This window comes from Lactuca virosa, chromosome 1 (genome assembly GCF_052849685.1).
Source record: "Lactuca virosa cultivar CGN04683 chromosome 1, Lactuca_virosa_CGN04683_v6, whole genome shotgun sequence".
NCBI lineage: Eukaryota > Viridiplantae > Streptophyta > Magnoliopsida > Asterales > Asteraceae > Lactuca > Lactuca virosa.
In genome coordinates this window covers 262,060,381-262,077,093 of record NC_136426.1, presented here as the reverse complement: position 1 = coordinate 262,077,093, position 16,713 = coordinate 262,060,381, and the positions used below count along the sequence as shown (strand labels likewise).

The following is a 16,713-nucleotide window of genomic DNA, read 5'->3' as shown; positions in this document are numbered from 1 at the left end:
TAAAAGACACAGAACCTCCTTTGTTTTCGTACGCGAGGCGTGGGACCCACGTGACCGATCGGCTCCGTTCCAAAAATACGAAGACCATGAACCATGAAACGGAGGCCACCCGAGCATAGAAATAGCAAGAAAAAAAAAAAAACCGCACTTAAAATCTAAAAAAACGCAAACGGACAACGAAAAAGGGGGGGTGCAACACGAGGACTTCCCAAGGGGTCACCCATCCTAGTACTACTCTCGCCCAAGCACGCTTAACTGCGGAGTTCTGATGGGATCCGGTGCATTAGTGCTGGTATGATCGCACTCGAAAACTATCCATGCTTATTGCTTTTATGTCTTAAAAGACGCAGAACCTCCTTTGTTTTCGTACGCGAGGCGTGGGATCCACGTGACCGATGGGCTCCGTTCCAAAAATACGAAAACCATCAACCATGAAGCGGAGGCCACCCGAGCATAGAAATAGCAAGAAAGAAAAAAAACAAAAAAAAAAACCGCACGTAAAATCTAAAAAAACGCAAACGGACAACGAAAAAGGGGGGTGCAACACAAGGACTTCCCAAGGGGTCACCCATCCTAGTACTACTCTCGCCCAAGCACGCTTAACTACGGAGTTCTGATGGGATCCGGTGCATTAGTGCTGGTATGATCGCACCCGAAATACTATCCATGCTTATTGCTTGTATGTTTTAAAAGACGCAGAACCTCCTTTGTTTTCGTACGCGAGGCGTGGGACCCACGTGACCGATCGGCTCCGTTCCAAAAATACGAAGACCATGAACCATGAAACGAAGGCCACCCGAGCATAGAAATAGCAAGAAAGAAAAAAAAACAAAAAAAACCGCACGTAAAATCTAAAAAAACGCAAACGGACAACGAAAAAGGGGGGTGCAACACGAGGACTTCCCAGGGGGTCACCTATCCTAGTACTACTCTCGCCCAAGCACGCTTAACTGCGGAGTTCTGATGGGATCCGGTGCATTAGTGCTGGTATGATCGCACCCGAATTACTATCCATGCTTATTGCTTGTATGTCTTAAAAGACGCAGAACCTCCTTTGTTTTCGTACGCGAGGCGTGGGACCCACGTGACCGATCAGCTCCGTTCCAAAAATACGAAGACCATCAACCATGAAGCGGAGCCCACCCGAGCATAGAAATAGCAAGAAAGAAAAAAAAAAAAACGCACGTAAAATCTAAAAAAACGCAAACGGACAACGAAAAAGGGGGGTGCAACACGAGGACTTCCCATGGGGTCACCCATCCTAGTACTACTCTCGCCCAAGCACGCTTAACTGCGGAGTTCTGATGGGATCCGGTGCATTAGTGCTGGTATGATCGCACCCGAAATACTGTCCATGCTTATTGCTTGTATGTCTTAAAAGACACAGAACCTCCTTTGTTTTCGTACGCGAGGCGTGGGACCCACGTGACCGATCGGCTCCGTTCAAAAAATACGAAGACCATGAACCATGAAACGGAGGCCACCCGAGCATAGAAATAGCAAGAAAAAAAAAACAAAAAAAAACCGCACGTAAAATCTAAAAAAACGCAAACGGACAACGAAAAAAGGGGGGTGCAACACGACTTACCAGGGGGTCACCCATCCTAGTACTACTCTCGCCCAAGCACGCTTAACTGCGGAGTTCTGATGGGATCCGGTGCATTAGTGCTGGTATGATCGCACCCGAAATACTATCCATGCTTATTGCTTTTATGTCTTAAAAGACGCAGAACCTCCTTTGTTTTCGTACGCGAGGCGTGGAACCCACGTGACCGATCGGCTCCGTTCCAAAAATACGAAAACCATCAACCATGAAGCGGAGGCCACCCGAGCATAGAAATAGCAAGAAAGAAAAAAAAACAAAAAAAAACCGCACGTGAAATCTAAAAAAACGCAAACGGACAACGAAAAAGGGGGGTGCAACACGAGGACTTCCCAGGGGGTCACCCATCCTAGTACTACTCTCGCCCAAGGACGCTTAACTGCGGAGTTCTGATGGGATCCGGTGCATTAGTGCTGGTATGATCGCACCCGAAATACTATCCATGCTTATTGCTTGTATGTCTTAAAAGACGCAGAACCTCCTTTGTTTTCGTACGCGAGGCGTGGGACCCACGTGACCGATCGGCTCCGTTCCAAAAATACGAAGACCATGAACCATGAAACGAAGGCCACCCGAGCATAAAAATAGCAAGAAAGAAAAAAAAAACAAAAAAAACCGCACGTAAAATCTAAAAAAACGCAAACGGACAACGAAAAAGGGGGGTGCAACACGAGGACTTCCCAGGGGGTCACCCATCCTAGTACTACTCTCGCCCAAGCACGCTTAACTGCGGAGTACTGATGGGATCCGGTGCATTAGTGCTGGTATGATCGCACCCGAAATACTGTCCATGCTTATTGCTTGTATGTCTTAAAAGACACAGAACCTCCTTTGTTTTCGTACGCGAGGCGTGGGACCCACGTGACCGATCGGCTCCGTTCCAAAAATACGAAGACCATGAACCATGAAACGGAGGCCACCCGAGCATAGAAATAGCAAGAAAAAAAAAACAAAAAAAAACCGCACGTAAAATCTAAAAAAACGCAAACGGACAACGAAAAAGGGGGGGTGCAACACGAGGACTTCCCAGGGGGTCACCCATCCTAGTACTACTCTCGCCCAAGCACGCTTAACTGCGGAGTTCTGATGGGATCCGGTGCATTAGTGCTGGTATGATCGCACCCGAAATACTATCCATGCTTATTGCTTTTATGTCTTAAAAGACGCAGAACCTCCTTTGTTTTCGTACGCGAGACGTGGGACCCACGTGACCGATCGGCTCCGTTCCAAAAATACGAAAACCATCAACCATGAAGCGGTGGCCACCCGAGCATAGAAATAGCAAGAAAGAAAACAAAAAAAAACCGCACGTAAAATCTAAAAAAACGCAAACGGGCAACGAAAAAGGGGGGGGGGGTGCAACACGAGGACTTCCCAGGGGGTCACCCATCCTAGTACTACTCTCGCCCAAGCACGCTTAACTGCGGAGTTCTGATGGGATCCGGTGCATTAGTGTTGGTATGATAGCACCCAAAATACTATCCATGCTTATTGCTTTTATGTCTTAAAAGACGCAGAACCTCCTTTGTTTTCGTACGCGAGGCGTGGGACCCACGTGACCGATCGGCTCCGTTCCAAAAATACGAAAACCTTCAACCATGAAGCGGAGGCCACCCGAGCATAGAAATAGCAACAAAGAAAAAAAAACCGCACGTGAAATCTAAAAAAACGCAAACGGACAACAAAAATGGGGGGTGCAACACGAGGACTTCCCAGGGGGTCACCCATCCTAGTACTACTCTCGCCCAAGCACGCTTAACTGCGGAGTTCTGATGGGATCCGGTGCATTAGTGCTGGTATGATCGCACCCGAAATACTATCCATGCTTATTGCTTTTATGTCTTAAAAGACGCAGAACCTCCTTTGTTTTCGTACGCGAGACGTGGGACCCACGTGACCGATCGGCTCCGTTCCAAAAATACGAAAACCATCAACCATGAAGCGGTGGCCACCCGAGCATAGAAATAGCAAGAAAGAAAACAAAAAAAAACCGCACGTAAAATCTAAAAAAACGCAAACGGGCAACGAAAAAGGGGGGGGGGGGGTGCAACACGAGGACTTCCCAGGGGGTCACCCATCCTAGTACTACTCTCGCCCAAGCACGCTTAACTGCGGAGTTCTGATGGGATCCGGTGCATTAGTGTTGGTATGATAGCACCCAAAATACTATCCATGCTTATTGCTTTTATGTCTTAAAAGACGCAGAACCTCCTTTGTTTTCGTACGCGAGGCGTGGGACCCACGTGACCGATCGGCTCCGTTCCAAAAATACGAAAACCTTCAACCATGAAGCGGAGGCCACCCGAGCATAGAAATAGCAAGAAAGAAAAAAAAACCGCACGTGAAATCTAAAAAAACGCAAACGGACAACGAAAAAGGGGGGTGCAACACGAGGACTTCCCAGGGGGTCACCCATCCTAGTACTACTCTCGCCCAAGCACGCTTAACTGCGGAGTTCTGATGGGATCCGGTGCATTAGTGCTGGTATGATCGCACCCGAAATACTATCAATGCTTATTGCTTTTATGTCTTAAAAGATGCAGAACATCCTTTGTTTTCGTACGCGAGGCGTGGGACCCACGTGACCGATCAGCTCCGTTCCAAAAATACGAAGACCATCAACCATGAAGCGGAGCCCACCCGAGCATAGAAATAGCAAGAAAGAAAAAAAAAAAACGCACGTAAAATCTAAAAAAACGCAAACGGACAACGAAAAAGGGGGGTGCAACACGAGGACTTCTCATGGGGTCACCCATCCTAGTACTACTCTCGCCCAAGCACGCTTAACTGCGGAGTTCTGATGGGATCCGGTGCATTAGTGCTGGTATGATCGCACCCGAAATACTGTCCATGCTTATTGCTTGTATGTCTTAAAAGACACAGAACCTCCTTTGTTTTCGTACGCGAGGCGTGGGACCCACGTGACCGATCGGCTCCGTTCCAAAAATACGAAGACCATGAACCATGAAACGGAGGCCACCCGAGCATAGAAATAGCAAGAAAAAAAAAACAAAAAAAAACCGCACGTAAAATCTAAAAAAACGCAAACGGACAACGAAAAAGGGGGGTGGTGCAACACGAGGACTTCCCAGGGGGTCACCCATCCTAGTACTACTCTCGCCCAAGCACGCTTAACTGCGGAGTTCTGATGGGATCCGGTGCATTAGTGCTGGTATGATCGCACCCGAAATACTATCCATGCTTATTGCTTTTATGTCTTAAAAGACGCAGAACCTCCTTTGTTTTCGTACGCGAGACGTGGGACCCACGTGACCGATCGGCTCCGTTCCAAAAATACGAAAACCATCAACCATGAAGCGGTGGCCACCCGAGCATAGAAATAGCAAGAAAGAAAACAAAAAAAAAACCGCACGTAAAATCTAAAAAAACGCAAACGGGCAACGAAAAAGGGGGGGGGGGGTGCAACACGAGGACTTCCCAGGGGGTCACCCATCCTAGTACTACTCTCGCCCAAGCACGCTTAACTGCGGAGTTCTGATGGGATCCGGTGCATTAGTGTTGGTATGATAGCACCCAAAATACTATCCATGCTTATTGCTTTTATGTCTTAAAAGACGCAGAACCTCCTTTGTTTTCGTACGCGAGGCGTGGGACCCACGTGACCGATCGGCTCCGTTCGAAAAATACGAAAACCTTCAACCATGAAGCGGAGGCCACCCGAGCATAGAAATAGCAAGAAAGAAAAAAAAACCGCACGTGAAATCTAAAAAAACGCAAACGGACAACGAAAAAGGGGGGTGCAACACGAGGACTTCCCAGGGGGTCACCCATCCTAGTACTACTCTCGATCAAGCACGCTTAACTGCGGAGTTCTGATGGGATCCGGTGCATTAGTGCTGGTATGATCGCACCCGAAATACTATCCATGCTTATTGCTTTTATGTCTTAAAAGACGCAGAACCTCCTTTGTTTTCGTACGCGAGACGTGGGACCCACGTGACCGATCGGCTCCGTTCCAAAAATACGAAAACCATCAACCATGAAGCGGTGGCCACCCGAGCATAGAAATAGCAAGAAAGAAAACAAAAAAAAACCGCACGTAAAATCTAAAAAAACGCAAACGGGCAACGAAAAGGGGGGGGGGGGGTGCAACACGAGGACTTCCCAGGGGGTCACCCATCCTAGTACTACTCTCGCCCAAGCACGCTTAACTGCGGAGTTCTGATGGGATCCGGTGCATTAGTGTTGGTATGATAGCACCCAAAATACTATCCATGCTTATTGCTTTTATGTCTTAAAAGACGCAGAACCTCCTTTGTTTTCGTACGCGAGGCGTGGGACCCACGTGACCGATCGGCTCCGTTACAAAAATACGAAAACCTTCAACCATGAAGCGGAGGCCACCCGAGCATAGAAATAGCAAGAAAGAAAAAAAAACCGCACGTGAAATCTAAAAAAACGCAAACGGACAACGAAAAAGGGGGGTGCAACACGAGGACTTCCCAGGGGGTCACCCATCCTAGTACTACTCTCGCCCAAGCACGCTTAACTGCGGAGTTCTGATGGGATCCGGTGCATTAGTGTTGGTATGATCGCACCCGAAATACTATCAATGCTTATTGCTTTTATGTCTTAAAAGATGCAGAACCTCCTTTGTTTTCGTACGCGAGGCGTGGGACCCACGTGACCGATCAGCTCCGTTCCAAAAATACGAAGACCATCAACCATGAAGCGGAGCCCACCCGAGCATAGAAATAGCAAGAAAGAAAAAAAAAACGCACGTAAAATCTAAAAAAACGCAAACGGACAACGAAAAAGGGGGGTGCAACACGAGGACTTCCCATGGGGTCACCCATCCTAGTACTACTCTCGCCCAAGCACGCTTAACTGCGGAGTTCTGATGGGATCCGGTGCATTAGTGCTGGTATGATCGCACCCGAAATACTGTCCATGCTTATTGCTTGTATGTCTTAAAAGACACAGAACCTCCTTTGTTTTCGTACGCGAGGCGTGGGACCCACGTGACCGATCGGCTCCGTTCCAAAAATACGAAGACCATGAACCATGAAACGGAGGCCACCCGAGCATAGAAATAGCAAGAAAAAAAAAACAAAAAAAAACCGCACGTAAAATCAAAAAAAACGCAAACGGACAACGAAAAAAGGGGGTGCAACACGAGGACTTACCAGGGGGTCACCCATCCTAGTACTACTCTCGCCCAAGCACGCTTAACTGCGGAGTTCTGATGGGATCCGGTGCATTAGTGCTGGTATGATCGCACCCGAAATACTATCCATGCTTATTGCTTTTATGTCTTAAAAGACGCAGAACCTCCTTTGTTTTCGTACGCGAGGCGTGGAACCCACGTGACCGATCGGCTCCGTTCCAAAAATACGAAAACCATCAACCATGAAGCGGAGGCCACCCGAGCATAGAAATAGCAAGAAAGAAAAAAAAAACAAAAAAAAACCGCACGTAAAATCTAAAAAAACGCAAACGGACAACGAAAAAGGGGGGTGCAACACGAGGACTTCCCAGGGGGTCACCCATTCTAGTACTACTCTCGCCCAAGCACGCTTAACTGCGGAGTTCTGATGGGATCCGGTGCATTAGTGCTGGTATGATCGCACCCGAAATACTATCCATGCTTATTGCTTGTATGTCTTAAAAGACGCAGAACCTCCTTTGTTTTCGTACGCGAGGCGTGGGACCCACGTGACCGATCGGCTCCGTTCCAAAAATACGAAGACCATGAACCATGAAACGAAGGTCACCCGACCATAGAAATAGCAAGAAAGAAAAAAAAAACAAAAAAAAAAACCGCACGTAAAATCTAAAAAAACGCAAACGGACAACGAAAAAGGGGGGGTGCAACACGAGGACTTCCCAGGGGGTCACCCATCCTAGTACTACTCTCGCCCAAGCACGCTTAACTGCGGAGTTCTGATGGGATCCGGTGCATTAGTGCTGGTATGATCGCACCCGAAATACTATCCATGCTTATTGCTTTTATGTCTTAAAAGACGCAGAACCTCCTTTGTTTTCGTACGCGAGGCGTGGAACCCACGTGACCGATCGGCTCCGTTCCAAAAATACGAAAACCATCAACCATGAAGCGGAGGCCACCCGAGCATAGAAATAGCAAGAAAGAAAAAAAAACAAAAAAAATCGCACGTAAAATCTAAAAAAACGCAAACGGACAACGAAAAAGGGGGGTGCAACACGAGGACTTCCGAGGGGGTCACCCATCCTAGTACTACTCTCGCCCAAGCACGCTTAACTACGGAGTTCTGATGGGATCCGGTGCATTAGTGCTGGTATGATCGCACCCGAAATACTATCCATGCTTATTGCTTGTATGTCTTAAAAGACGCAGAACCTCCTTTGTTTTCGTACGCGAGGCGTGGGACCCACGTGACCGATCGGCTCCGTTCCAAAAATACGAAGACCATGAACCATGAAACGAAGGCCACCCGAGCATAGAAATAGCAAGAAAGAAAAAAAAACAAAAAAAAACCGCACGTAAAATCTAAAAAAACGCAAACGGACAACGAAAAAGGGGGGTGCAACACGAGGACTTCCCAGGGGGTCACCCATCCTAGTACTACTCTCGCCCAAGCACGCTTAACTGCGGAGTTCTGATGGGATCCGGTGCATTAGTGCTGGTATGATCGCACCCGAAATACTATCCATGCTTATTGCTTGTATGTCTTAAAAGACGCAGAACCTCCTTTGTTTTCGTACGCGAGGCGTGGGACCCACGTGACCGATCAGCTCCGTTCCAAAAATACGAAGACCATCAACCATGAAGCGGAGGCCACCCGAGCATAGAAATAGCAAGAAAGAAAAAAAAACCGCTCGTGAAATCTAAAAAAACGCAAACGGACAATGAAAAAGGGGGGTGCAACACGAGGACTTCCCAGGGGGTCACCCATCCTAGTACTACTCTCGCCCAAGCACGCTTAACTGCGGAGTTCTGATGGGATCCGGTGCATTGGTGTTGGTATGATAGCACCCAAAATACTATCCATGCTTATTGCTTTTATGTTTTAAAAGACGCAGAACCTCCTTTGTTTTCGTACGCGAGGCGTGGGACCCACGTGACCGATCGGCTCCGTTCCAAAAATACGAAAACCTTCAACCATGAAGCGGAGGCCACCCGAGCATAGAAATAGCAAGAAAGAAAAAAAAACCGCACATGAAATCTAAAAAAACGCAAACGGACAACGAAAAAGGGGGGTGCAACACGAGGACTTCCCAGGGGGTCACCCATCCTAGTACTACTCTCGCCCAAGCACGCTTAACTGCGGAGTTCTGATGGGATCCGGTGCATTAGTGCTGGTATGATCGCACCCGAAATACTATCCATGCTTATTGCTTTTATGTCTTAAAAGATGCAGAACCTCCTTTGTTTTTGTACGCGAGGCGTGGGACCCACGTGACCGATCAGCTCCGTTCCAAAAATACGAAGACCATCAACCATGAAGCGGAGCCCACCCGAGCATAGAAATAGCAAGAAAGAAAAAAAAAAAACCGCACGTAAAATCTAAAAAAACGCAAACGGACAACGAAAAAGGGGGGTGCAACACGAGGACTTCCCATGGGGTCACCCATCCTAGTACTACTCTCGCCCAAGCACGCTTAACTGCGGAGTTCTGATGGGATCCGGTGCATTAGTGCTGGTATGATCGCACCCGAAATACTGTCCATGGTTATTGCTTGTATGTCTTAAAAGACACAGAACCTCCTTTGTTTTCGTACGCGAGGCGTGGGACCCACGTGACCGATCGGCTCCGTTCCAAAAATACGAAGACCATGAACCATGAAACGGAGGCCACCCGAGCATAGAAATAGCAAGAAAAAAAAAACAAAAAAAAACCGCACGTAAAATCTAGAAAAACGCAAACGGACAACGAAAAAAGGGGGTGCAACACGAGGACTTACCAGGGGGTCACCCATGCTAGTACTACTCTCGCCCAAGCACGCTTAACTGCGGAGTTCTGATGGGATCCGGTGCATTAGTGCTGGTATGATCGCACCCGAAATACTATCCATGCATATTGCTTTTATGTCTTAAAAGACGCAGAACCTCCTTTGTTTTCGTACGCGAGGCGTGGAACCCACGTGACCGATCGGCTCCGTTCCAAAAATACGAAAACCATCAACCATGAAGCGGAGGCCACCCGAGCATAGAAATAGCAAGAAAGAAAAAAAAAACAAAAAAAAACCGCACGTAAAATCTAAAAAAACGCAAACGGACAACGAAAAAGGGGGGTGCAACACGAGGACTTCCCAGGGGGTCACCCATCCTAGTACTACTCTCGCCCAAGCACACTTAACTGCGGAGTTCTGATGGGATCCGGTGCATTAGTGCTGGTATGATCGCACCCGAAATACTATCCATGCTTATTGCTTGTATGTCTTAAAAGACGCAGAACCTCCTTTGTTTTCGTACGCGAGGCGTGGGACCCACGTGACCGATCGGCTCCGTTCCAAAAATACGAAGACCATGAACCATGAAACGAAGGTCACCCGAGCACAGAAATAGCAAGAAAGAAAAAAAAAACAAAAAAAAACCGCACGTAAAATCTAAAAAAACGCAAACGGACAACGAAAAAGGGGGGTGCAACACGAGGACTTCCCAGGGGGTCACCCATCCTAGTACTACTCTCGCCCAAGCACGCTTAACTGCGGAGTTCTGATGGGATCCGGTGCATTAGTGCTGGTATGATCGCACCCGAAATACTATCCATGCTTATTGCTTGTATGTCTTAAAAGACGCAGAACCTCCTTTGTTTTCGTACGCGAGGCGTGGGACCCACGTGACAGATCGGCTCCGTTCCAAAAATACGAAAACCTTCAACCATGAAGCGGAGGCCACCCGAGCATAGAAATAGCAAGAAAGAAAAAAAAACCGCACGTGAAATCTAAAAAAACGCAAACGGACAACGAAAAAGGGGGGTGCAACACGAGGACTTCCCAGGGGGTCACCCATCCTAGTACTACTCTCGCCCAAGCACGCTTAACTGCGGAGTTCTGATGGGATCCGGTGCATTAGTGTTGGTATGATAGCACCCAAAATACTATCCATGCTTATTGCTTTTATGTCTTAAAAGACGCAGAACCTCCTTTGTTTTCGTACGCGAGGCGTGGGACCCACGTGACCGATCGGCTCCGTTCCAAAAATACGAAAACCTTCAACCATGAAGCGGAGGCCACCCGAGCATAGAAATAGCAAGAAAGAAAAAAAAACCGCACGTGAAATCTAAAAAAACGCAAACGGACAACGAAAAAGGGGGGTGCAACACGAGGACTTCCCAGGGGGTCACCCATCCTAGTACTACTCTCGCCCAAGCACGCTTAACTGCGGAGTTCTGATGGGATCCGGTGCATTAGTGTTGGTATGATAGCACCCAAAATACTATCCATGCTTATTGCTTTTATGTCTTAAAAGACGCAGAACCTCCTTTGTTTTCGTACGCGAGGCGTGGGACCCACGTGACCGATCGGCTCCGTTCCAAAAATACGAAAACCTTCAACCATGAAGCGGAGGCCACCCGAGCATAGAAATAGCAAGAAAGAAAAAAAAACCGCACGTGAAATCTAAAAAAACGCAAACGGACAACGAAAAAGGGGGGTGCAACACGAGGACTTCCCAGGGGGTCACCCATCCTAGTACTACTCTCGCCCAAGCACGCTTAACTGCGGAGTTCTGATGGGATCCGGTGCATTAGTGCTGGTATGATCGCACCGGAAATATTATCCATGCTTATTGCTTTTATGTCTTAAAAGATGCAGAACCTCCTTTGTTTTCGTACGCGAGGCGTGGGACCCACGTGACCGATCAGCTCCGTTCCAAAAATACGAAGACCATCAACCATGAAGCGGAGCCCACCCGAGCATAGAAATAGCAAGAAAGAAAAAAAAAAAAAAAAAAAAAAAACCGCACGTAAAATCTAAAAAAACGCAAACGGACAACGAAAAAGGGGGGTGCAACACGAGGACCTCCCATGGGGTCACCCATCCTAGTACTGCTCTCGCCCAAGCACGCTTAACTGCGGAGTTCTGATGGGATCCGGTGCATTAGTGCTGGTATGATCGCACCCGAAATACTGTCCATGCTTATTGCTTGTATGTCTTAAAAGACACAGAACCTCCTTTGTTTTCGTACGCGAGGCGTGGGACCCACGTGACCGATCGGCTCCGTTCCAAAAATACGAAGACCATGAACCATGAAACGGAGGCCACCCGAGCATAGAAATAGCAAGAAAAAAAAACAAAAAAAAAACCGCACGTAAAATCTAAAAAAACGCAAACGGACAACGAAAAAAGGGGGTGCAACACGAGGACTTACCAGGGGGTCACCCATGCTAGTACTACTCTCGCCCAAGCACGCTTAACTGCGGAGTTCTGATGGGATCCGGTGCATTAGTGCTGGTATGATCGCACCCGAAATACTATCCATGCTTATTGCTTTTATGTCTTAAAAGACGCAGAACCTCCTTTGTTTTCGTACGCGAGGCGTGGAACCCACGTGACCGATCGGCTCCGTTCCAAAAATACGAAAACCATCAACCATGAAGCGGAGGCCACCCGAGCATAGAAATAGCAAGAAAGAAAAAAAAACAAAAACAAACCGCACGTAAAATCTAAAAAAACGCAAACGGACAACGAAAAAGGGGGGTGCAACACGAGGACTTCCCAGGGGGTCACCCATCCTAGTACTACTCTCGCCCAAGCACGCTTAACTGCAGAGTTCTGATGGGATCCGGTGCATTAGTGCTGGTATGATCGCACCCGAATAACTATCCATGCTTATTGCTTGTATGTCTTAAAAGACGCAGAACCTCCTTTGTTTTCGTACGCGAGGCGTGGGACCCACGTGACCGATCGGCTCCGTTCCAAAAATACGAAGACCATGAACCATGAAACGAAGGTCACCCGAGCATAGAAATAGCAAGAAAGAAAAAAAAAACAAAAAAAACCGCACGTAAAATCTAAGAAAACGCAAACGGACAACGAAAAAGGGGGGGTGCAACACGAGGACTTCCCAGGGGGTCACCCATGCTAGTACTACTCTCGCCCATGCACGCTTAACTGCGGAGTTCTGATGGGATCCGGTGCATTAGTGCTGGTATGATCGCACCCGAAATACTATCCATGCTTATTGCTTGTATGTCTTAAAAGACACAGAACCTCTTTTGTTTTCGTACGCGAGGCGTGGGACCCACGTGACCGATCGGCTCCGTTCCAAAAATACGAAGACCATCAACCATGAAGCGGAGGCCACCCGAGCATAGAAATAGCAAGAAAGAAAAAAAAACAAAAAAAAACCGCACGTAAAATCTAAAAAAACGCAAACGAACAACGAAAAAGGGGGGTGCAACACGAGGACTTCCCATGGGGTCACCCATCCTAGTACTACTCTCGCCCAAGCACGCTTGACTGCGGAGTTCTGATGGGATCCGGTGCATTAGCGCTGGTATGATAGCACCCGAAATACTATCCATGCTTATTGCTTTTATGTCTTAAAAGACGCATAACCTCCTTTGTTTTCGTACGCGAGGCGTGGGACCCACGTGACCGATCGGCTCCGTTCCAAAAATACGAAAACCTTCAACCATGAAGCGGAGGCCACCCGAGCATAGAAATAGCAAGAAAGAAAAAAAAACCGCACGTGAAATCTAAAAAAACGCAAACGGACAACGAAAAAGGGGGGTGCAACACGAGGACTTCCCAGGGGGTCACCCATCCTAGTACTACTCTCGCCCAAGCACGCTTAACTGCGGAGTTCTGATGGGATCCGGTGCATTAGTGCTGGTATGATCGCACCCGAAATACTATCCATGCTTATTGCTTTTATGTCTTAAAAGACGCAGAACCTCCTTTGTTTTCGTACGCGAGGCGTGGAACCCACGTGACCGATCGGCTCCGTTCCAAAAATACGAAAACCATCAACCATAAAGCGGAGGCCACCCGAGCATAGAAATAGCAAGAAAGAAAAAAAAAACAAAAAAAAACCGCACGTAAAATCTAAAAAAACGCAAACGGACAACGAAAAAGGGGGGTGCAACACGAGGACTTCCCAGGGGGTCACCCATCCTAGTACTACTCTCGCCCAAGCACGCTTAACTGCGGAGTTCTGATGGGATCCGGTGCATTAGTGCTGGTATGATCGCACCCGAAATACTATCCATGCTTATTGCTTGTATGTCTTAAAAGACGCAGAACCTCCTTTGTTTTCGTACGCGAGGCGTGGGACCCACGTGACCGATCGGCTCCGTTCCAAAAATACGAAGACCATGAACCATGAAACGAAGGGCACCCGAGCATAGAAATAGCAAGAAAGAAAAAAAAAACAAAAAAAAAACCGCACGTAAAATCTAAAAAAACGCAAACGGACAACGAAAAAGGGGGGGTGCAACACGAGGACTTCCCAGGGGGTCACCCATCCTAGTACTACTCTCGCCCAAGCACGCTTAACTGCGGAGTTCTGATGGGATCCGGTGCATTAGTGCTGGTATGATCGCACCCGAAATACTATCCATGCTTATTGCTTTTATGTCTTAAAAGACGCAGAACCTCCTTTGTTTTCGTACGCGAGGCGTGGAACCCACGTGACCGATCGGCTCCGTTCCAAAAATACGAAAACCATCAACCATGAAGCGGAGGCCACCCGAGCATAGAAATAGCAAGAAAGAAAAAAAAACAAAAAAAATCGCACGTAAAATCTAAAAAAACGCAAACGGACAACGAAAAAGGGGGGTGCAACACGAGGACTTCCCAGGGGGTCACCCATCCTAGTACTACTCTCGCCCAAGCACGCTTTTCTGCGGAGTTCTGATGGGATCCGGTGCATTAGTGCTGGTATGATCGCACCCGAAATACTATCCATGCTTATTGCTTTTATGTCTTAAAAGACGCAGAACCTCCTTTGTTTTCGTACGCGAGGCGTGGAACCCACGTGACCGATCGGCTCCGTTCCAAAAATACGAAAACCATCAACCATAAAGCGGAGGCCACCCGAGCATAGAAATAGCAAGAAAGAAAAAAAAACAAAAAAAAACCGCACGTAAAATCTAAAAAAACGCAAACGGACAACGAAAAAGGGGGGTGCAACACGAGGACTTCCCAGGGGGTCACCCATCCTAGTACTACTCTCGCCCAAGCACGCTTAACTGCGGAGTTCTGATGGGATCCGGTGCATTAGTGCTGGTATGATCGCACCCGAAATACTATCCATGCTTATTGCTTGTATGTCTTAAAAGACGCAGAACCTCCTTTGTTTTCGTACGCGAGGCGTGGGACCCACGTGACCGATCGGCTCCGTTCCAAAAATACGAAGACCATGAACCATGAAACGAAGGTCACCCGAGCATAGAAATAGCAAGAAAGAAAAAAAAAACAAAAAAAAAAACCGCACGTAAAATCTAAAAAAACGCAAACGGACAACGAAAAAGGGGGGGTGCAACACGAGGACTTCCCAGGGGGTCACCCATCCTAGTACTACTCTCGCCCAAGCACGCTTAACTGCGGAGTTCTGATGGGATCCGGTGCATTAGTGCTGGTATGATCGCACCCGAAATACTATCCATGCTTATTGCTTTTATGTCTTAAAAGACGCAGAACCTCCTTTGTTTTCGTACGCGAGGCGTGGAACCCACGTGACCGATCGGCTCCGTTCCAAAAATACGAAAACCATCAACCATGAAGCGGAGGCCACCCGAGCATAGAAATAGCAAGAAAGAAAAAAAAACAAAAAAAATCGCACGTAAAATCTAAAAAAACGCAAACGGACAACGAAAAAGGGGGGTGCAACACGAGGACTTCCCATGGGGTCACCCATCCTAGTACTACTCTCGCCCAAGCACGCTTAACTGCGGAGTTCTGATGGGATCCGGTGCATTAGTGCTGGTATGATCGCACCCGAAATACTGTCCATGCTTATTGCTTGTATGTCTTAAAAGACACAGAACCTCTTTTGTTTTCGTACGCGAGGCGTGGGACCCACGTGACCGATCGGCTCCGTTCCAAAAATACGAAGACCATGAACCATGAAACGGAGGCCACCCGAGCATAGAAATAGCAAGAAAAAAAAAACAAAAAAAAACCGCACGTAAAATCTAAAAAAACGCAAACGAACAACGAAAAAGGGGGGGTGCAACACGAGGACTTCCCAGGGGGTCACCCATCCTAGTACTATTCTCGTCCAAGCACGCTTGACTGCGGAGTTCTGATGGGATCCGGTGCATTAGTGCTGGTATGATCGCACCCGAAATACTATCCATGCTTATTGCTTTTATGTCTTAAAAGACGCAGAACCTCGTTTGTTTTCGTACGCGAGACGTGGGACCCACGTGACCGATCGACTCCGTTCCAAAAATACGAAAACCATCAACCATGAAGCGGTGGCCACCCGAGCATAGAAATAGCAAGAAAGAAAAAAAAAACCGCACGTAAAATCTAAAAAAACGCAAACGGGCAACGAAAAAGGGAGGGGGGGTGCAACACGAGGACTTCCCAGAGGGTCACCCATCCTAGTACTACTCTCGCCCAAGCACGCTTAACTGCGGAGTTCTGATGGGATCCGGTGCATTAGCGCTGGTATGATAGCACCCGAAATACTATCCATGCTTATTGCTTTTATGTCTTAAAAGACGCATAACCTCCTTTGTTTTCGTACGCGAGGCGTGGGACCCACGTGACCGATCGGCTCCGTTCCAAAAATACGAAAACCTTCAACCATGAAGCGGAGGCCACCCGAGCATAGAAATAGCAAGAAAGAAAAAAAAACCGCACGTGAAATCTAAAAAAACGCAAACGGACAACGAAAAAGGGGGGTGCAACACGAGGACTTCCCAGGGGGTCACCCATCATAGTACTACTCTCGCCCAAGCACGCTTAACTGCGGAGTTCTGATGGGATCCGGTGCATTAGTGCTGGTATGATCGCACCCGAAATACTATCCATGCTTATTGCTTGTATGTCTTAAAAGACGCAGAACCTCCTTTGTTTTCGTACGCGAGGCGTGGGACCCACGTGACCGATCAGCTCCGTTCCAAAAATACGAAGACCATCAACCATGAAGCGGAGGCCACCCGAGCATAGAAATAGCAAGAAAGAAAAAAAAACCGCACGTGAAATCTAAA

General features: G+C 47.8%; 48 non-coding genes across 48 annotated transcripts; all 48 read right to left on the bottom strand.

Annotated features, from left to right (window-relative positions):
* Positions 1-187: 187 nt before the first annotated feature.
* Positions 188-306, bottom strand: LOC145133930 (5S ribosomal RNA). Its single transcript, XR_013718831.1, has one exon. It is a non-coding gene; the product is annotated as a 5S ribosomal RNA (ribosomal RNA).
* A 229-nt stretch (positions 307-535) lies between these two features.
* LOC145155016 (5S ribosomal RNA) lies at positions 536-654 on the bottom strand. Its single transcript, XR_013735479.1, has one exon. It is a non-coding gene; the product is annotated as a 5S ribosomal RNA (ribosomal RNA).
* A 228-nt stretch (positions 655-882) lies between these two features.
* Positions 883-1,001, bottom strand: LOC145137703 (5S ribosomal RNA). Its single transcript, XR_013721194.1, has one exon. It is a non-coding gene; the product is annotated as a 5S ribosomal RNA (ribosomal RNA).
* A 222-nt stretch (positions 1,002-1,223) lies between these two features.
* LOC145152842 (5S ribosomal RNA) lies at positions 1,224-1,342 on the bottom strand. Its single transcript, XR_013733366.1, has one exon. It is a non-coding gene; the product is annotated as a 5S ribosomal RNA (ribosomal RNA).
* A 227-nt stretch (positions 1,343-1,569) lies between these two features.
* LOC145150510 (5S ribosomal RNA) lies at positions 1,570-1,685 on the bottom strand. The gene has a single exon (XR_013731332.1). It is a non-coding gene; the product is annotated as a 5S ribosomal RNA (ribosomal RNA).
* A 229-nt stretch (positions 1,686-1,914) lies between these two features.
* Positions 1,915-2,033, bottom strand: LOC145141042 (5S ribosomal RNA). Its single transcript, XR_013722415.1, has one exon. It is a non-coding gene; the product is annotated as a 5S ribosomal RNA (ribosomal RNA).
* Positions 2,034-2,262: 229 nt separating this feature from the next.
* Positions 2,263-2,381, bottom strand: LOC145135544 (5S ribosomal RNA). Its single transcript, XR_013719880.1, has one exon. It is a non-coding gene; the product is annotated as a 5S ribosomal RNA (ribosomal RNA).
* Positions 2,382-2,608: 227 nt separating this feature from the next.
* On the bottom strand, positions 2,609-2,727 carry LOC145155935 (5S ribosomal RNA). Its single transcript, XR_013736362.1, has one exon. It is a non-coding gene; the product is annotated as a 5S ribosomal RNA (ribosomal RNA).
* Positions 2,728-2,956: 229 nt separating this feature from the next.
* Positions 2,957-3,075, bottom strand: LOC145146784 (5S ribosomal RNA). Its single transcript, XR_013727711.1, has one exon. It is a non-coding gene; the product is annotated as a 5S ribosomal RNA (ribosomal RNA).
* Positions 3,076-3,294: 219 nt separating this feature from the next.
* Positions 3,295-3,413, bottom strand: LOC145155923 (5S ribosomal RNA). The gene has a single exon (XR_013736351.1). It is a non-coding gene; the product is annotated as a 5S ribosomal RNA (ribosomal RNA).
* Positions 3,414-3,644: 231 nt separating this feature from the next.
* Positions 3,645-3,763, bottom strand: LOC145146783 (5S ribosomal RNA). The gene has a single exon (XR_013727710.1). It is a non-coding gene; the product is annotated as a 5S ribosomal RNA (ribosomal RNA).
* Positions 3,764-3,982: 219 nt separating this feature from the next.
* Positions 3,983-4,101, bottom strand: LOC145155912 (5S ribosomal RNA). The gene has a single exon (XR_013736340.1). It is a non-coding gene; the product is annotated as a 5S ribosomal RNA (ribosomal RNA).
* Positions 4,102-4,322: 221 nt separating this feature from the next.
* LOC145153953 (5S ribosomal RNA) lies at positions 4,323-4,441 on the bottom strand. Its single transcript, XR_013734443.1, has one exon. It is a non-coding gene; the product is annotated as a 5S ribosomal RNA (ribosomal RNA).
* Positions 4,442-4,670: 229 nt separating this feature from the next.
* On the bottom strand, positions 4,671-4,789 carry LOC145134213 (5S ribosomal RNA). The gene has a single exon (XR_013719012.1). It is a non-coding gene; the product is annotated as a 5S ribosomal RNA (ribosomal RNA).
* Positions 4,790-5,020: 231 nt separating this feature from the next.
* On the bottom strand, positions 5,021-5,139 carry LOC145146782 (5S ribosomal RNA). The gene has a single exon (XR_013727709.1). It is a non-coding gene; the product is annotated as a 5S ribosomal RNA (ribosomal RNA).
* Positions 5,140-5,358: 219 nt separating this feature from the next.
* On the bottom strand, positions 5,359-5,477 carry LOC145147139 (5S ribosomal RNA). Its single transcript, XR_013728052.1, has one exon. It is a non-coding gene; the product is annotated as a 5S ribosomal RNA (ribosomal RNA).
* Positions 5,478-5,707: 230 nt separating this feature from the next.
* On the bottom strand, positions 5,708-5,826 carry LOC145146780 (5S ribosomal RNA). The gene has a single exon (XR_013727707.1). It is a non-coding gene; the product is annotated as a 5S ribosomal RNA (ribosomal RNA).
* Positions 5,827-6,045: 219 nt separating this feature from the next.
* LOC145141493 (5S ribosomal RNA) lies at positions 6,046-6,164 on the bottom strand. Its single transcript, XR_013722705.1, has one exon. It is a non-coding gene; the product is annotated as a 5S ribosomal RNA (ribosomal RNA).
* A 219-nt stretch (positions 6,165-6,383) lies between these two features.
* Positions 6,384-6,502, bottom strand: LOC145152841 (5S ribosomal RNA). Its single transcript, XR_013733365.1, has one exon. It is a non-coding gene; the product is annotated as a 5S ribosomal RNA (ribosomal RNA).
* A 226-nt stretch (positions 6,503-6,728) lies between these two features.
* LOC145144330 (5S ribosomal RNA) lies at positions 6,729-6,847 on the bottom strand. The gene has a single exon (XR_013725342.1). It is a non-coding gene; the product is annotated as a 5S ribosomal RNA (ribosomal RNA).
* Positions 6,848-7,077: 230 nt separating this feature from the next.
* On the bottom strand, positions 7,078-7,196 carry LOC145154246 (5S ribosomal RNA). Its single transcript, XR_013734728.1, has one exon. It is a non-coding gene; the product is annotated as a 5S ribosomal RNA (ribosomal RNA).
* A 233-nt stretch (positions 7,197-7,429) lies between these two features.
* LOC145155901 (5S ribosomal RNA) lies at positions 7,430-7,548 on the bottom strand. Its single transcript, XR_013736329.1, has one exon. It is a non-coding gene; the product is annotated as a 5S ribosomal RNA (ribosomal RNA).
* A 228-nt stretch (positions 7,549-7,776) lies between these two features.
* Positions 7,777-7,895, bottom strand: LOC145156071 (5S ribosomal RNA). The gene has a single exon (XR_013736495.1). It is a non-coding gene; the product is annotated as a 5S ribosomal RNA (ribosomal RNA).
* A 229-nt stretch (positions 7,896-8,124) lies between these two features.
* On the bottom strand, positions 8,125-8,243 carry LOC145155890 (5S ribosomal RNA). The gene has a single exon (XR_013736318.1). It is a non-coding gene; the product is annotated as a 5S ribosomal RNA (ribosomal RNA).
* Positions 8,244-8,462: 219 nt separating this feature from the next.
* Positions 8,463-8,581, bottom strand: LOC145148066 (5S ribosomal RNA). The gene has a single exon (XR_013728967.1). It is a non-coding gene; the product is annotated as a 5S ribosomal RNA (ribosomal RNA).
* Positions 8,582-8,800: 219 nt separating this feature from the next.
* LOC145155879 (5S ribosomal RNA) lies at positions 8,801-8,919 on the bottom strand. Its single transcript, XR_013736307.1, has one exon. It is a non-coding gene; the product is annotated as a 5S ribosomal RNA (ribosomal RNA).
* Positions 8,920-9,141: 222 nt separating this feature from the next.
* Positions 9,142-9,260, bottom strand: LOC145152840 (5S ribosomal RNA). Its single transcript, XR_013733364.1, has one exon. It is a non-coding gene; the product is annotated as a 5S ribosomal RNA (ribosomal RNA).
* A 226-nt stretch (positions 9,261-9,486) lies between these two features.
* LOC145146911 (5S ribosomal RNA) lies at positions 9,487-9,605 on the bottom strand. The gene has a single exon (XR_013727834.1). It is a non-coding gene; the product is annotated as a 5S ribosomal RNA (ribosomal RNA).
* Positions 9,606-9,835: 230 nt separating this feature from the next.
* Positions 9,836-9,954, bottom strand: LOC145154027 (5S ribosomal RNA). Its single transcript, XR_013734513.1, has one exon. It is a non-coding gene; the product is annotated as a 5S ribosomal RNA (ribosomal RNA).
* Positions 9,955-10,184: 230 nt separating this feature from the next.
* Positions 10,185-10,303, bottom strand: LOC145155868 (5S ribosomal RNA). The gene has a single exon (XR_013736296.1). It is a non-coding gene; the product is annotated as a 5S ribosomal RNA (ribosomal RNA).
* Positions 10,304-10,522: 219 nt separating this feature from the next.
* Positions 10,523-10,641, bottom strand: LOC145146779 (5S ribosomal RNA). The gene has a single exon (XR_013727706.1). It is a non-coding gene; the product is annotated as a 5S ribosomal RNA (ribosomal RNA).
* A 219-nt stretch (positions 10,642-10,860) lies between these two features.
* LOC145146778 (5S ribosomal RNA) lies at positions 10,861-10,979 on the bottom strand. The gene has a single exon (XR_013727705.1). It is a non-coding gene; the product is annotated as a 5S ribosomal RNA (ribosomal RNA).
* A 219-nt stretch (positions 10,980-11,198) lies between these two features.
* Positions 11,199-11,317, bottom strand: LOC145137196 (5S ribosomal RNA). The gene has a single exon (XR_013720952.1). It is a non-coding gene; the product is annotated as a 5S ribosomal RNA (ribosomal RNA).
* A 234-nt stretch (positions 11,318-11,551) lies between these two features.
* Positions 11,552-11,670, bottom strand: LOC145138873 (5S ribosomal RNA). The gene has a single exon (XR_013721769.1). It is a non-coding gene; the product is annotated as a 5S ribosomal RNA (ribosomal RNA).
* A 226-nt stretch (positions 11,671-11,896) lies between these two features.
* On the bottom strand, positions 11,897-12,015 carry LOC145146910 (5S ribosomal RNA). The gene has a single exon (XR_013727833.1). It is a non-coding gene; the product is annotated as a 5S ribosomal RNA (ribosomal RNA).
* A 229-nt stretch (positions 12,016-12,244) lies between these two features.
* LOC145155091 (5S ribosomal RNA) lies at positions 12,245-12,363 on the bottom strand. Its single transcript, XR_013735550.1, has one exon. It is a non-coding gene; the product is annotated as a 5S ribosomal RNA (ribosomal RNA).
* Positions 12,364-12,593: 230 nt separating this feature from the next.
* On the bottom strand, positions 12,594-12,712 carry LOC145140422 (5S ribosomal RNA). The gene has a single exon (XR_013722165.1). It is a non-coding gene; the product is annotated as a 5S ribosomal RNA (ribosomal RNA).
* A 229-nt stretch (positions 12,713-12,941) lies between these two features.
* LOC145146728 (5S ribosomal RNA) lies at positions 12,942-13,060 on the bottom strand. Its single transcript, XR_013727658.1, has one exon. It is a non-coding gene; the product is annotated as a 5S ribosomal RNA (ribosomal RNA).
* A 219-nt stretch (positions 13,061-13,279) lies between these two features.
* Positions 13,280-13,398, bottom strand: LOC145155857 (5S ribosomal RNA). Its single transcript, XR_013736285.1, has one exon. It is a non-coding gene; the product is annotated as a 5S ribosomal RNA (ribosomal RNA).
* A 230-nt stretch (positions 13,399-13,628) lies between these two features.
* LOC145155846 (5S ribosomal RNA) lies at positions 13,629-13,747 on the bottom strand. Its single transcript, XR_013736274.1, has one exon. It is a non-coding gene; the product is annotated as a 5S ribosomal RNA (ribosomal RNA).
* A 232-nt stretch (positions 13,748-13,979) lies between these two features.
* Positions 13,980-14,098, bottom strand: LOC145155835 (5S ribosomal RNA). Its single transcript, XR_013736263.1, has one exon. It is a non-coding gene; the product is annotated as a 5S ribosomal RNA (ribosomal RNA).
* Positions 14,099-14,326: 228 nt separating this feature from the next.
* Positions 14,327-14,445, bottom strand: LOC145144325 (5S ribosomal RNA). Its single transcript, XR_013725337.1, has one exon. It is a non-coding gene; the product is annotated as a 5S ribosomal RNA (ribosomal RNA).
* A 229-nt stretch (positions 14,446-14,674) lies between these two features.
* LOC145155823 (5S ribosomal RNA) lies at positions 14,675-14,793 on the bottom strand. Its single transcript, XR_013736251.1, has one exon. It is a non-coding gene; the product is annotated as a 5S ribosomal RNA (ribosomal RNA).
* Positions 14,794-15,026: 233 nt separating this feature from the next.
* Positions 15,027-15,145, bottom strand: LOC145155812 (5S ribosomal RNA). Its single transcript, XR_013736240.1, has one exon. It is a non-coding gene; the product is annotated as a 5S ribosomal RNA (ribosomal RNA).
* Positions 15,146-15,373: 228 nt separating this feature from the next.
* On the bottom strand, positions 15,374-15,492 carry LOC145152839 (5S ribosomal RNA). The gene has a single exon (XR_013733363.1). It is a non-coding gene; the product is annotated as a 5S ribosomal RNA (ribosomal RNA).
* A 227-nt stretch (positions 15,493-15,719) lies between these two features.
* Positions 15,720-15,838, bottom strand: LOC145144869 (5S ribosomal RNA). Its single transcript, XR_013725870.1, has one exon. It is a non-coding gene; the product is annotated as a 5S ribosomal RNA (ribosomal RNA).
* Positions 15,839-16,063: 225 nt separating this feature from the next.
* Positions 16,064-16,182, bottom strand: LOC145145099 (5S ribosomal RNA). The gene has a single exon (XR_013726090.1). It is a non-coding gene; the product is annotated as a 5S ribosomal RNA (ribosomal RNA).
* Positions 16,183-16,401: 219 nt separating this feature from the next.
* Positions 16,402-16,520, bottom strand: LOC145153497 (5S ribosomal RNA). The gene has a single exon (XR_013734002.1). It is a non-coding gene; the product is annotated as a 5S ribosomal RNA (ribosomal RNA).
* Between the last annotated feature and the right edge of the window lie 193 nt (positions 16,521-16,713).